Source organism: Dreissena polymorpha, chromosome 1, assembly GCF_020536995.1.
Source record: "Dreissena polymorpha isolate Duluth1 chromosome 1, UMN_Dpol_1.0, whole genome shotgun sequence".
NCBI lineage: Eukaryota > Metazoa > Mollusca > Bivalvia > Myida > Dreissenidae > Dreissena > Dreissena polymorpha.
This window is the reverse complement of record NC_068355.1, coordinates 182,160,322-182,170,906: the sequence shown is the minus strand read 5'-3', so window position 1 is coordinate 182,170,906 and position 10,585 is coordinate 182,160,322. Positions and strand designations below refer to the sequence as shown.

Below are 10,585 nucleotides of genomic sequence, written 5' to 3'. Positions count from 1 at the left end.
CTCAGGTACTACTTAACTCTTTCAGTGCTGGAACCGAATTTTGAAGGCCTTTGCAAACAGGTTGGATCCAGATGATACGCCACAGAACGTGGCGTCTCATCAGGATCCAAACTGTTTGCTATTCTGATAGTATTCTTTGAAAAAAATATAAAAAAATGCTATTTTGAGAAATTCAGCAGACGACATTTTAGCAGACGACAAATTTCCCAGCATGCAAAGGGTTAAAAGTACTCTGGAATTTTATATTCAAGTTGATTGTTACCTAGCTTACAAAGGTCAGCTAAGATTTAAAGCTGGATTAGACAGCTATGCTGAAAAATACTTTGTGTGACTGAAAATATACTACAACATTTGATACAATAGACTATGCTGACTTGATTTATAGTCAAGCAGCATCACCAGCTGACTTGTGGGCAGAAACTATAAGACTATTAAGTAACAAATTGGTATTATCTATTAAACACATGTCAATGTATTTGTTTGAATTGTGGATAGTAAGATGTCAATTATAAACAGTCTCAGCAAAGTTTAATTTTATGAAAAGTTTTGAGAGGTGGTTCTTTATGCATAACCGGTATTGTAGCTATATGGACTTTCGAGCTCAGATTTCAGAACTTTATAGTTTCTAGAGTAAGACAACTTGATGATTCTATTTGTTCAGCAGTACTGTTGGTGCATCCATAACAGCTCGCTTATGTGTGGACACAACTTTGAATTATAGATGAGTTGAAAAAGTGCCCCTTTACCATTTAGATACGTATTTTGACGCATTTGTAGTCCCATAGAAAGTTAAATTTAATTGAAGACCTTTCTTACTAGATTCAAGTTTCTTAAAGGCTACATTTCCAACCCTTAGTTAATGAACAGCAAACAGCATAAAACCTGAACAGACTGCGAGTTACTCGCAGGCTGTTCTGGTTTAATGCTGTTTGCAAAATCCATTTTCACTTTGCTTCTTATGGGGGAAACGGTTAACAGAAAACAAAAATTCTATTGAAGTGTCATCATTTTTGTATGAACACATATCAACAAATTTCTTACATGCTTCAATTCCAAGACTACTTCTGGTGACAAATTATTGTTCTTATCAACTACTTTTATAACAGAACTATATACATTTCTTTTCTTTTTTTAATTAAGCTTTTGGCTTTTCATGCAATAGGTTTTTAATTGATAGTTGTAAGCTGAGCATCCTTGTCAGCTTGAAGTTCTTCAAAAGTTTGAATTATGGTTCAGTATTATAAAACTTTGTAGAGAGATGAAGACCTTTTGAATGTAACTAATTTATCCTGCTTAATTTGATATTTTGATTTATCATTTTTCACCACAGGAAACTATCGGAAACGTGCTCTAATAGGACGATTGATAATGGGACTGAATAAGAATTCAGAAGGTGTGATATTTAAGAAATAGTAAATCCCACTGAGGTCCCTATGGCATTATAGTGACCAGCCAGGCAGCCACAAACCCTATATGGACCGAAGCCGTAGGCTGAGGTCCATATACAGTTTTTGGCTGTCTGGCTGGTCACTATAATGCCATTGGGACCGAAGTGGGATTTACTATTTCTTATATTACACCGAAGAGTATCCCATGTATCACTGTACAGTGTTAAACCGGCTTTCCGTAGTTTTATTTTTCATGCAACTGAATGCGCAAACGATGACGTAAATTGTGTGACGTAGTTTCTTTGACGAAACATTCCAGTTGGAGCTAAATGCTCTGGATGTTTAGGACATGTCGGACGTGCTATTTTGTTAACAGTTAGTTATTTGTTTAAGGCATCAAACGAATGCAAAACGTATTTTGGATTGTGTGTTTATCATACATTATGTAAACTTCGATAGGAATACAATAAAATAGTGTGATTTAAAATGAGTTTCGATAAAGGGATGGAAGAATAGAAAATGAAAGTGCATATTGTTTCGACTTTATTGTTTTAAACATTGTATTAATGTTAACGTTGGCATTGAGGTTAGCGTGTCGTTTATTCTTAATTAAGTTTTTTTTGTACTCTTGTTAACGCTGAAATAGTGTCAATGCTGTTCAATGTGGCGTCAACACAGTGCACATATAGCGGTGTGTAACCCCGAAGGTCCATATACACAAAAATAGTGACCGGTCCATATGCTCTAAGGTTTTTCGATCGCATTTTACAGACTGAAACCGGTCATATAGATACAGAAGGACCAATATCTCTGAGGTGTAATATTGACAAATATATCACCAGCAAGCGCACTAATGTATTCCGTATGACACAAAAGTGCATTTTAATGACATTGAGCACTGGTTATTTGAAACCCTTGGTGTCGACAACATGGTACGGCCATTAACAATAAACAGGTGACAAATTTCATAATGGTTGCTAAGATATTAAAATGTCACTGATTAAAAGGATGATATTAATGAATCGAGAGCTTACCGAAGAGGCATGTTGCTTTTGATGTAAAAATGTGGAAAATATGTAAATATTAAAAAAAAAATTATGGGGCCATAACAATTAGTGTCTGTTTGAGTTTGAGGCATAAATTGCTCTAAAGCCTTTATGCGAGCTTGAAAGAGAAAGACTGAATCATTACAGGCCTGACCAGTAAGGTGTTAACCCTTTCAGTGCGGGAACCGAATTTTAAAGGCCTTTGCAAACAGTTTGGATCCAGATGAGACACCACAGAGTGTGGCGTCTCATCAGGATCCAAACTGTTTGCTATTATGATAGTATTCTTTGAAAAAAATCGAAGAAAATGCTAATTTTAGAAATTCAGCAGACGACATTTTAGCAGACGACAATTTTCCCAGCATGCAAAGGGTTAAAGCTCTTGTGTGTTTCATTACGTTTTAAGATATCCAATTTGTCAATAAACAGCTAGGTTAAAAAATAACCTTTGAATTTTGTTTGATTGATAAAGAATAATTTATTTTTTTGCTTACGAAGATCTGTTGAAAAGATTTATGTGATGTGAAATGTCCAATGGTTACGAAAATTACCGATCGTCATTTTTCTGAAAAAAAGCATGTCGCGGTTTACAAAAAACAAATGACTGCACCCAAATATTTTAATGTTACTGACTATAACGGGTTGATACATGTATGATTTTGCTTCTCATTTAGTAAAGTGACAATATCAAGGCCGACACACTTGAAATATGAAGGATATTTTGTCCTTTGGCCTATGTCTATCAATACAGTGTATATAAATACGATCGGCAACTTCCGAAACCAATCGGAAAATGTTGACAGGCACAAAATGTTTTTAAAATTCTTATTTCTGCAAATATTCTACCACATAATGACATTTCTTGTGTATACCAATAAATAAATGATTTTCAAGCAATAGCACGTTGATTTCAATTAGGAACACTGTCTATAACAGTGAAAACAAATATTCCAATCTTTTTGGTTCACAATTTCTGTGATGTAAATAGCTTGCATGCAGCATGAAATTGAATGCTCTGTCAGATAAGTGTTTCGACTTTCTGGAGTGGGTGATTTCAGACTGTTTAATCCAACTAGAAAAGAGCTCTTAAAAGTTAGTTAGACTCATGTAAAGTGAAGTAATAAAGAACCACTTTTTGTAAACAACTAAAATGTGACCTCCCTTGTTGGATCATGCTACATTTGGAAATGGAAGTGACATATACGAGTAATGCCAGTCCAAGGGAGATAACTCAAAATTAAATTTTTTACCAAACTTTTCTGTTTGTCCAGGAATTATTACTTAATTTTACTTCATGGAATTGTAGAAGTTCTTAGTGTCTTTATTAAACTGAAATACATACTGAATATACTTTTAGACATGAACTAAAGTCATAAACATGATGTTTGAGGTAAATATATGGAATTTATGAAATACTCATTCAAAATAATTTGACCACATTAATACTGGTGATAAATAACAGGCTTGATAATGAATTGCTTAGAACAACTTACTTTTATCTGGAATTAATAAATAATTGTCTTAAACTTCAATGTTCAACACAAATTTTCAACACACAGTATCAAATAGGGATTTCTTCTCAATTGGGTAAGGACTGCAAAGACATGTCCAAATTTTCCTATGGTTTAAAGGAAGATGTCAAAAGCCAAAAGTGGTACTTGAAATGACAGGCAACACACATTTGACAGCAGACAATGACGGATCACAATATCCCTTACCTAAGAACTTAAACCATAGTTAAGCACGCAATCTGTGATTCGGCTGCATGCCACTGAGGCTGTGGCTGTTATTGAAATATAGTTTATCTTACCTGCCAAGACTTGGCTGGTAATTCTTGACTTGACAACTATCCCAGTCGCAGTCACTTCCACCTCAACAAGTTGGAGGTAAGTACAGGTCCAGTTGCTGACTTGAGTTCAATTCCTGCTGCTCACTTGACAACTATTCCAGCCGCAGTCACTTCCACCAAGACATGATGGAGGTCCGTACATGTCTAGTGTCTTGATTTAGTTCTGTTACCACTACTCACTAGACAACTATTCCAACCAGTCAATGTCACCTAGACACTGGATCTTGTCAGTAGATTTCCAGGATCTGATTTAAGTTCAATTATTAATTCTGCTGCTCAACAGAAACTATAACAACTACACTCACTTCCACATGGACAGGTAAGTAGATGTCCTGTGTCTGGCTAGAATTCCATTTATTCTCAATACCAACAGAACATCTTTCACTGGCTGACCAATCTGTCTCCAGTACATCAACTGTGAATATACAAAAACAAAAATGAATGAGATAATGAATCTGATTTTTGTAAGTAAAATTATTTGTAAAGAAATCCATTTTGTTCACTACATACATGTACTAAGTAGACCACCTGTTAGAGCAAAAAGTGCACCTAAAAGATAAGCAGGTTTTTGCAAAAATTCATACCTGTATCTACATTGTATTTATATTCTTTATTAAATACCAAACACTACGTTGAAATCATGAATCATAGGATAAAAAATGTTCCAACTCTTATTGTGTTGAGTCTTGTTTTTTTTCAAATGTTTGTATAGCTCGATTAAATAAGATTTGAACAAGAGCTGTCAGAGGACAGCGCGCTCCATTATTCGAGTGCTTGACAGTATAACGTAACCCATCATGGGGAAATTGTCCATATTCAATAATTTATTAGACGATCTTTCAAAAATAACAAAGGAAAAAATATTTTTTTTTTTTTTTTTCGGGGGGGGGGTGGGGGGCGGAGGGTTGAGAGGGGGTATAATGTGGGGTGTGGTCATTTATTAGACTATCTTTAAAAAAAAATCGGGGGGGGTAGAGGGGGTGAAGGTGAGAGGGGGGGGTATAATGTGAGGTGTGGAAATTTATTAGATGATGTTTAAAACAACATAAAAAATAAAAATTTGGGGGGGGGTAGGTTGGGGGGGAAGGGATTCTGGGTAGGGGCGTGGGATCTTGTTTGGGTGGAATCCATTGTGGTATTCAGGTAAGTGTTGTTTTGTCAAAGTAATAATAAAATATGATCATAAATAAAGAACTTATGGTAATTTAAGCAAAATGTTCAATTATCTAAAAGTAAAAGGGGCCATAATTATGTCAAAATGCTTGAAACAGTGGTCTGCTCTTGTTTATAGGTTGTGGTTATGTTGGTAAACAAGTATGCAACATATAAAAGCAATATGTCAAAGGATATAGGAAATATTTGGGGTAGTACGCAAACTTTAATATAGTTTTATCAATAATATGCATTCTAAGTATAAAATGGGCAATAATTATGACAAAATGCTTGATAGAGTTGTCTGCTCTTGTTTATAGGTTGGGGTGATGTTGTTAAACAAGTATGCAAAATATGAAAGCAATATGTCAAGGGACAATGAAAATAAATGGGGTAGTACGAAAATTTTAACATTTGCTGCATATTCTAAGTGGAAAAGGGGCCATAATTTTGACAAAATGCTTGATAGAGTTGTCTGCTATTGTTAATACGTTGGGGTCATGTTGGTAAACAAGTATGCAAAATATGAAAGCAATAAGTCAAGGGACAAAGAAAATATTTGGGGTAGTACGAAAACTTTCACATTTACACACTAACGCAGACCTTAATGCTAACGCAGACACTCACGCAGACGCTCACGCCGACGCCGGGGTGAGTAGGATAGCTCCACTATATATATTTTATATATTATAGTCGAGCTAAAAATTGGTTACCAATTGTTGAAGACATTACTAGGTTTTCTAGTTTTTGACCACAATTGACTTTAATTCACACATATACTGTAGCCTTTATAATGACAAGATGAAGTTTCAATAAGATTTATAATTTAATAATGATAAAACAGTACATTTGGATTTCATTTTGTATATAAATGATTATTTTGTTATGATTTACATAATAATGCAATAAAGTATCAATATCTTCACATCTTGAATCATGATGCAGTTAAATGTTATATTTTATTATGTTTGGGTTTTAAATTATGCATATTCTCTTATACATGGTGTTGATCTAATATGTTATTATTATAGTTTGTTCGCTTAACATTCTTGCAGTACTGTTTTGTTGTAAGATATAATAATAAATAAAAATTTTAAGAAATAGCTTCTCTTTTCTTTTTGTTATTATCCACCGCCATAGGTGGACGGATATAGTTTTAGCATTGTCCGTCCGGAACAATATCTCAGAATTGCTTGAACGGATTTCATGGAAACTTGATATAAGTGTATATATCATAATATAATGATGTGTGTAAAATGCTGTTGCAATTCATTTGCAAATAACAGAGTAATGGCCTTTTTTGCTTGAAAATAATCACACTATTGTGTCTGGAGAGTAATCTTGGAACTGCTTGTGCAGATTTCATTTAAACTTGGAATGAGTGTACTTATTGATAAGAGGATGGTAAAGGTCAAATTGTCACTCAAACAATTGGTCAATAATGGAGTTATGGCCACTTTTTACATAAAAATACATGTTTATAATATTGGTATTTTAACTGCTTTTTGGATTTGATTGAACCTTTATTTAAGTGTATCATGTATGAATCTAAAGCAGTAGTTGTTTACAGAATTTGGCGTTGCAAGCATGTGGCGTGTGGTATCAATTTAACAAATGTGCTTGTTTGTTTATATTTTTATTAGGGATGGCAACGAATACCGATTTCGGTATTCGAATATTTGGTCATCCTTCCGAACGAATATTCGGATATTCGGTCAACATCTGTTGAAAAAAAGTCAACTTTGTTTACCGTACCATTACTCCATGAATTCTACTTTACAAAACAAAAATAAATTGTACTTATTTACAGTATAACATTATTAGGGGCGAAGATTTCCGACCAGAGTTCCGACAAATTGGGGAACTGCGCAGCCTGACAGAACTGATGTACCCTTGCTTGCAGTTACTGCTACAGAAACAGAGAAGGTACAGCAGAATATACACCAAGGTCTGCTGTTGTCCGACGATGCGTTATCCGTCGGCGTATTACCCGACAGGTAAATGAGACAAAATACCACAATCCTCGTAGCAAATATAAAAAGCTTAGCAGTAAGTTTTATATAATTACAATTAACAGCAAACGTCGAATAAATAAAACTGTATCCACTAATAAACGGTTTTATGAATCGCAATTGGTTCTAAGTTATGTAAAAACGCAATGCGGATAGGAATTGTGCCCTTTGGTTGACTCATTTTGCATAACGGGTCAGCCAATCGGGGGGAATTGTGCCAATAGGTTGCCCAATTTTGTGTAACGGGTCAGCCAATCGTGCGCTGTGATCTGAGTCATGTTCACTTGACAGTTAACATTTCCCGCGCCTAGCGTGCCCTTCTCGCGACTAAGAGAACGCTTTTAAAAGAAAGTTGCTTAAAAAAAACACTTCCATTTCTCCTCCGGCATTTTTTTTCATGTCGCCTTCCATGTGTGCTTTTAACTCATGCCTTTAACATTGTCATGCATTAATTAAGACTAATTTAGAGTTTGTGTTCAAGTAAACGACATTTTGCAATACAAGTCCTAAGATTGGTTTTCTGTATATTCTTCGTCACTCCATCCTAATCCCCTGGTGGTGAAAGTCACTATGTTAGTGGAAAGGCAATTCCTAAAATTATCTGGGAACTATTTAAAGAAGCTACTTACGTTTTCTGATCGGGTGCGCATATTTATAATACAATCCATGCTTCTTAATTAACTAATAGATTGATAATAATTGGTAGTAATCTTTGAAAAATAAATAACATACAATTTAATTAAACTCCCTGTGTACGTCAGATATTTGCGTTAGTAGTTAAATTAGTAAAAGTGTTCCCAGATAATTAAATACAACGCTATAACTATTATAATTATGATACTATTTGTATGATAAAATCTTCAGACCGAATATTCGACTGGCGGTTAGAAATCGACTGATCACGCTGAGGAAGAGCTGGTGTGGTTGCTGCAACAGTTTCAGACAACACCCACACTGGTCAAGACTATAATATTCTGCAAGTGTGTAATTTTAATTCAATTCAATTCTGTTTAAATCAGAATGTTGGCTTGTTTGTTTAAAATTTATGTATGATGTACAATAGTGTGAAGATCTTTGTAATTGGGTAAACTACACTGTACTATGCTTTTCTATGTCTGTGTTCCTATAAAAAAAATATTATATTACATGTATGTCAAAAAGATCTTCCTTTTGCGATTTCAGGTCGTACAGGTGTGTATATCAAGTGTGGTCATGGTTGGTTATTCAACTCGGTGACACGTCTTACGACGGGGAGCACCGTAGCTACAACCGCGTTGTTGAAATATTTACATCTTCAACAACGGACGCCACGAAGGAGAGGATTTCTAAATGATTTCCGGGCCGGAAGAGTTAGCGTTGTTGTGGCAACAGTCGCCTTTGGGCTTGGAGTAAGTTACTTTCACAATGATTATAACTCACTTCGACATTTTTTTCTCAATAAAACTATTATTTACTTAGTTAATAAAGTTTCTCTTATTCAATTTTGCTCAATCACGTTCATACCATATAAATTAAACTTGTATATCGTACGAAGTTAAAACATGAGTATGTGTTTTTATTTAAAAAAAGGTAAATCTTGATACTCAACAATGACATTTATTTTCTGTGATGGTAGATCGACATTCCGGACGTGTGGCTCGTGGTCCACTGGGGCGCACCGCGCTCTATCCTGTCTTACTGGCAGAGCCGGTAGCGATGGAGATCCCGCTCTTGCTCTAGTTTTCGCGTACCCGCGGTCCATAACGGATTGCCATGACGCTATGAAGACCATGGTGAATGGGACGGAATGCGTCAGACGTACCGTTCTGAAGGAGCTAAGAACTAAAGACATGAATCCTATTCCTGCCCAAGGCGACGGTTGTCAAGATGACACATGTGAAGTGTGTGTTTGCCAGTTGTGTATTTGTTGTAACAGATGCTCACGAAGCTGTACATGTTTTGGAGCGTGTCCGGACAAACTATTATGAAGTTTTCTTTATGTTGATTGTTTTGTGACCATTATCATGGGTTTAGCATTATTTCGATTGATTTTTTCTAGTAAATGTATGTCTATAACTAACACTTACACTGAATAGTACTAGTAGTGCTTATTTCACTGTTTACTGGCAGGTAGTAACATTTGTGCATGACATTGTTGATATTTATAATTATAATTGCCAAAGTACTTTGTCATTGGGGATACACAGCGTTGGGACAAGAACCAATTAATATGGTAGCATATTTTTCATTTGACGTGTTAGACTTGTTTCAATGTTCAATGTAGATGTATTCATTTTAACATGCTATTTTCATTGATGAAGTAAAGTTTTCTAATGTTGATGTGATCGTTTTGTGACCATTATTATGGGTTAAATGTTATTTCGATTGATTTATTTTCTTAAGTTTGTGTTTATAATTTAGACTTTCACCAAAACGTCGGTGAATACGGACCCATAGCACCTAGCAGAGTTGATGTTCATCCGTTGTGCAAACAATTGGTGTAATGCGCTAGCCAACAGCGACATTTTAATTCGGGAAATTGCGAACTGATCCAATATGGTTGATAAAAAGTACGAAAGAAAGACGAAGTCAATAAAAAGCAATTATTGCTTGCTTAAATGGTACCATTCGCATGAGTTTGTGGTTTAGGTTACAATATACTAAATACTCGTTTCATGTAGGGCTGTACTCTCTAAAAAAATATCATAGTTGACTCGAAGGCATGTTTTACTTCTTAAACTATTGTTCGGGTTTTATCTTTCGGAGATAATGGTAGGGCATAAATAGGTGTTCACCACCGAATCCCTGAAATATGATGAACTTGGAGACTTAAGTAAAGCCTTGCACTGAAAAAGGTTACATTCCACTAAGAAACGGCCGAAAAAAGTTGCAAAAACAGTCGATTTTGATTAGCGTCAAGTTCTTTTTTGGTTTGAACATGATGTATCTTTTTTATTGCATAAATCGATTCCGCTTAGAATGGCCTTTAAGAAAAGGTATGGTTATGGGGGTCTCTATGTTCAAAATGTTGAATTTATTTTCGCTCAACGTTGTCGCTTTTACATTGAATTATAGGGAAACTATTTAGTATATTGTGACCTTTAGACAGGTAAACTTTGATAAGATCTTGCAGTTTCAGTGTTCCTTAACCCTTGCATT

The 10,585-nt window shown here is 35.1% G+C and overlaps 1 long non-coding RNA gene across 1 annotated transcript; it reads left to right on the top strand.

Annotated features, from left to right (window-relative positions):
- Positions 1 to 6,861: 6,861 nt before the first annotated feature.
- Positions 6,862 to 9,764, top strand: LOC127864210 (uncharacterized). The gene is made up of 4 exons (XR_008041578.1): positions 6,862 to 7,432; positions 8,312 to 8,427; positions 8,630 to 8,835; positions 9,063 to 9,764. It is a non-coding gene; the product is annotated as an uncharacterized LOC127864210 (long non-coding RNA).
- The last annotated feature ends 821 nt before the right edge of the window (positions 9,765 to 10,585 follow it).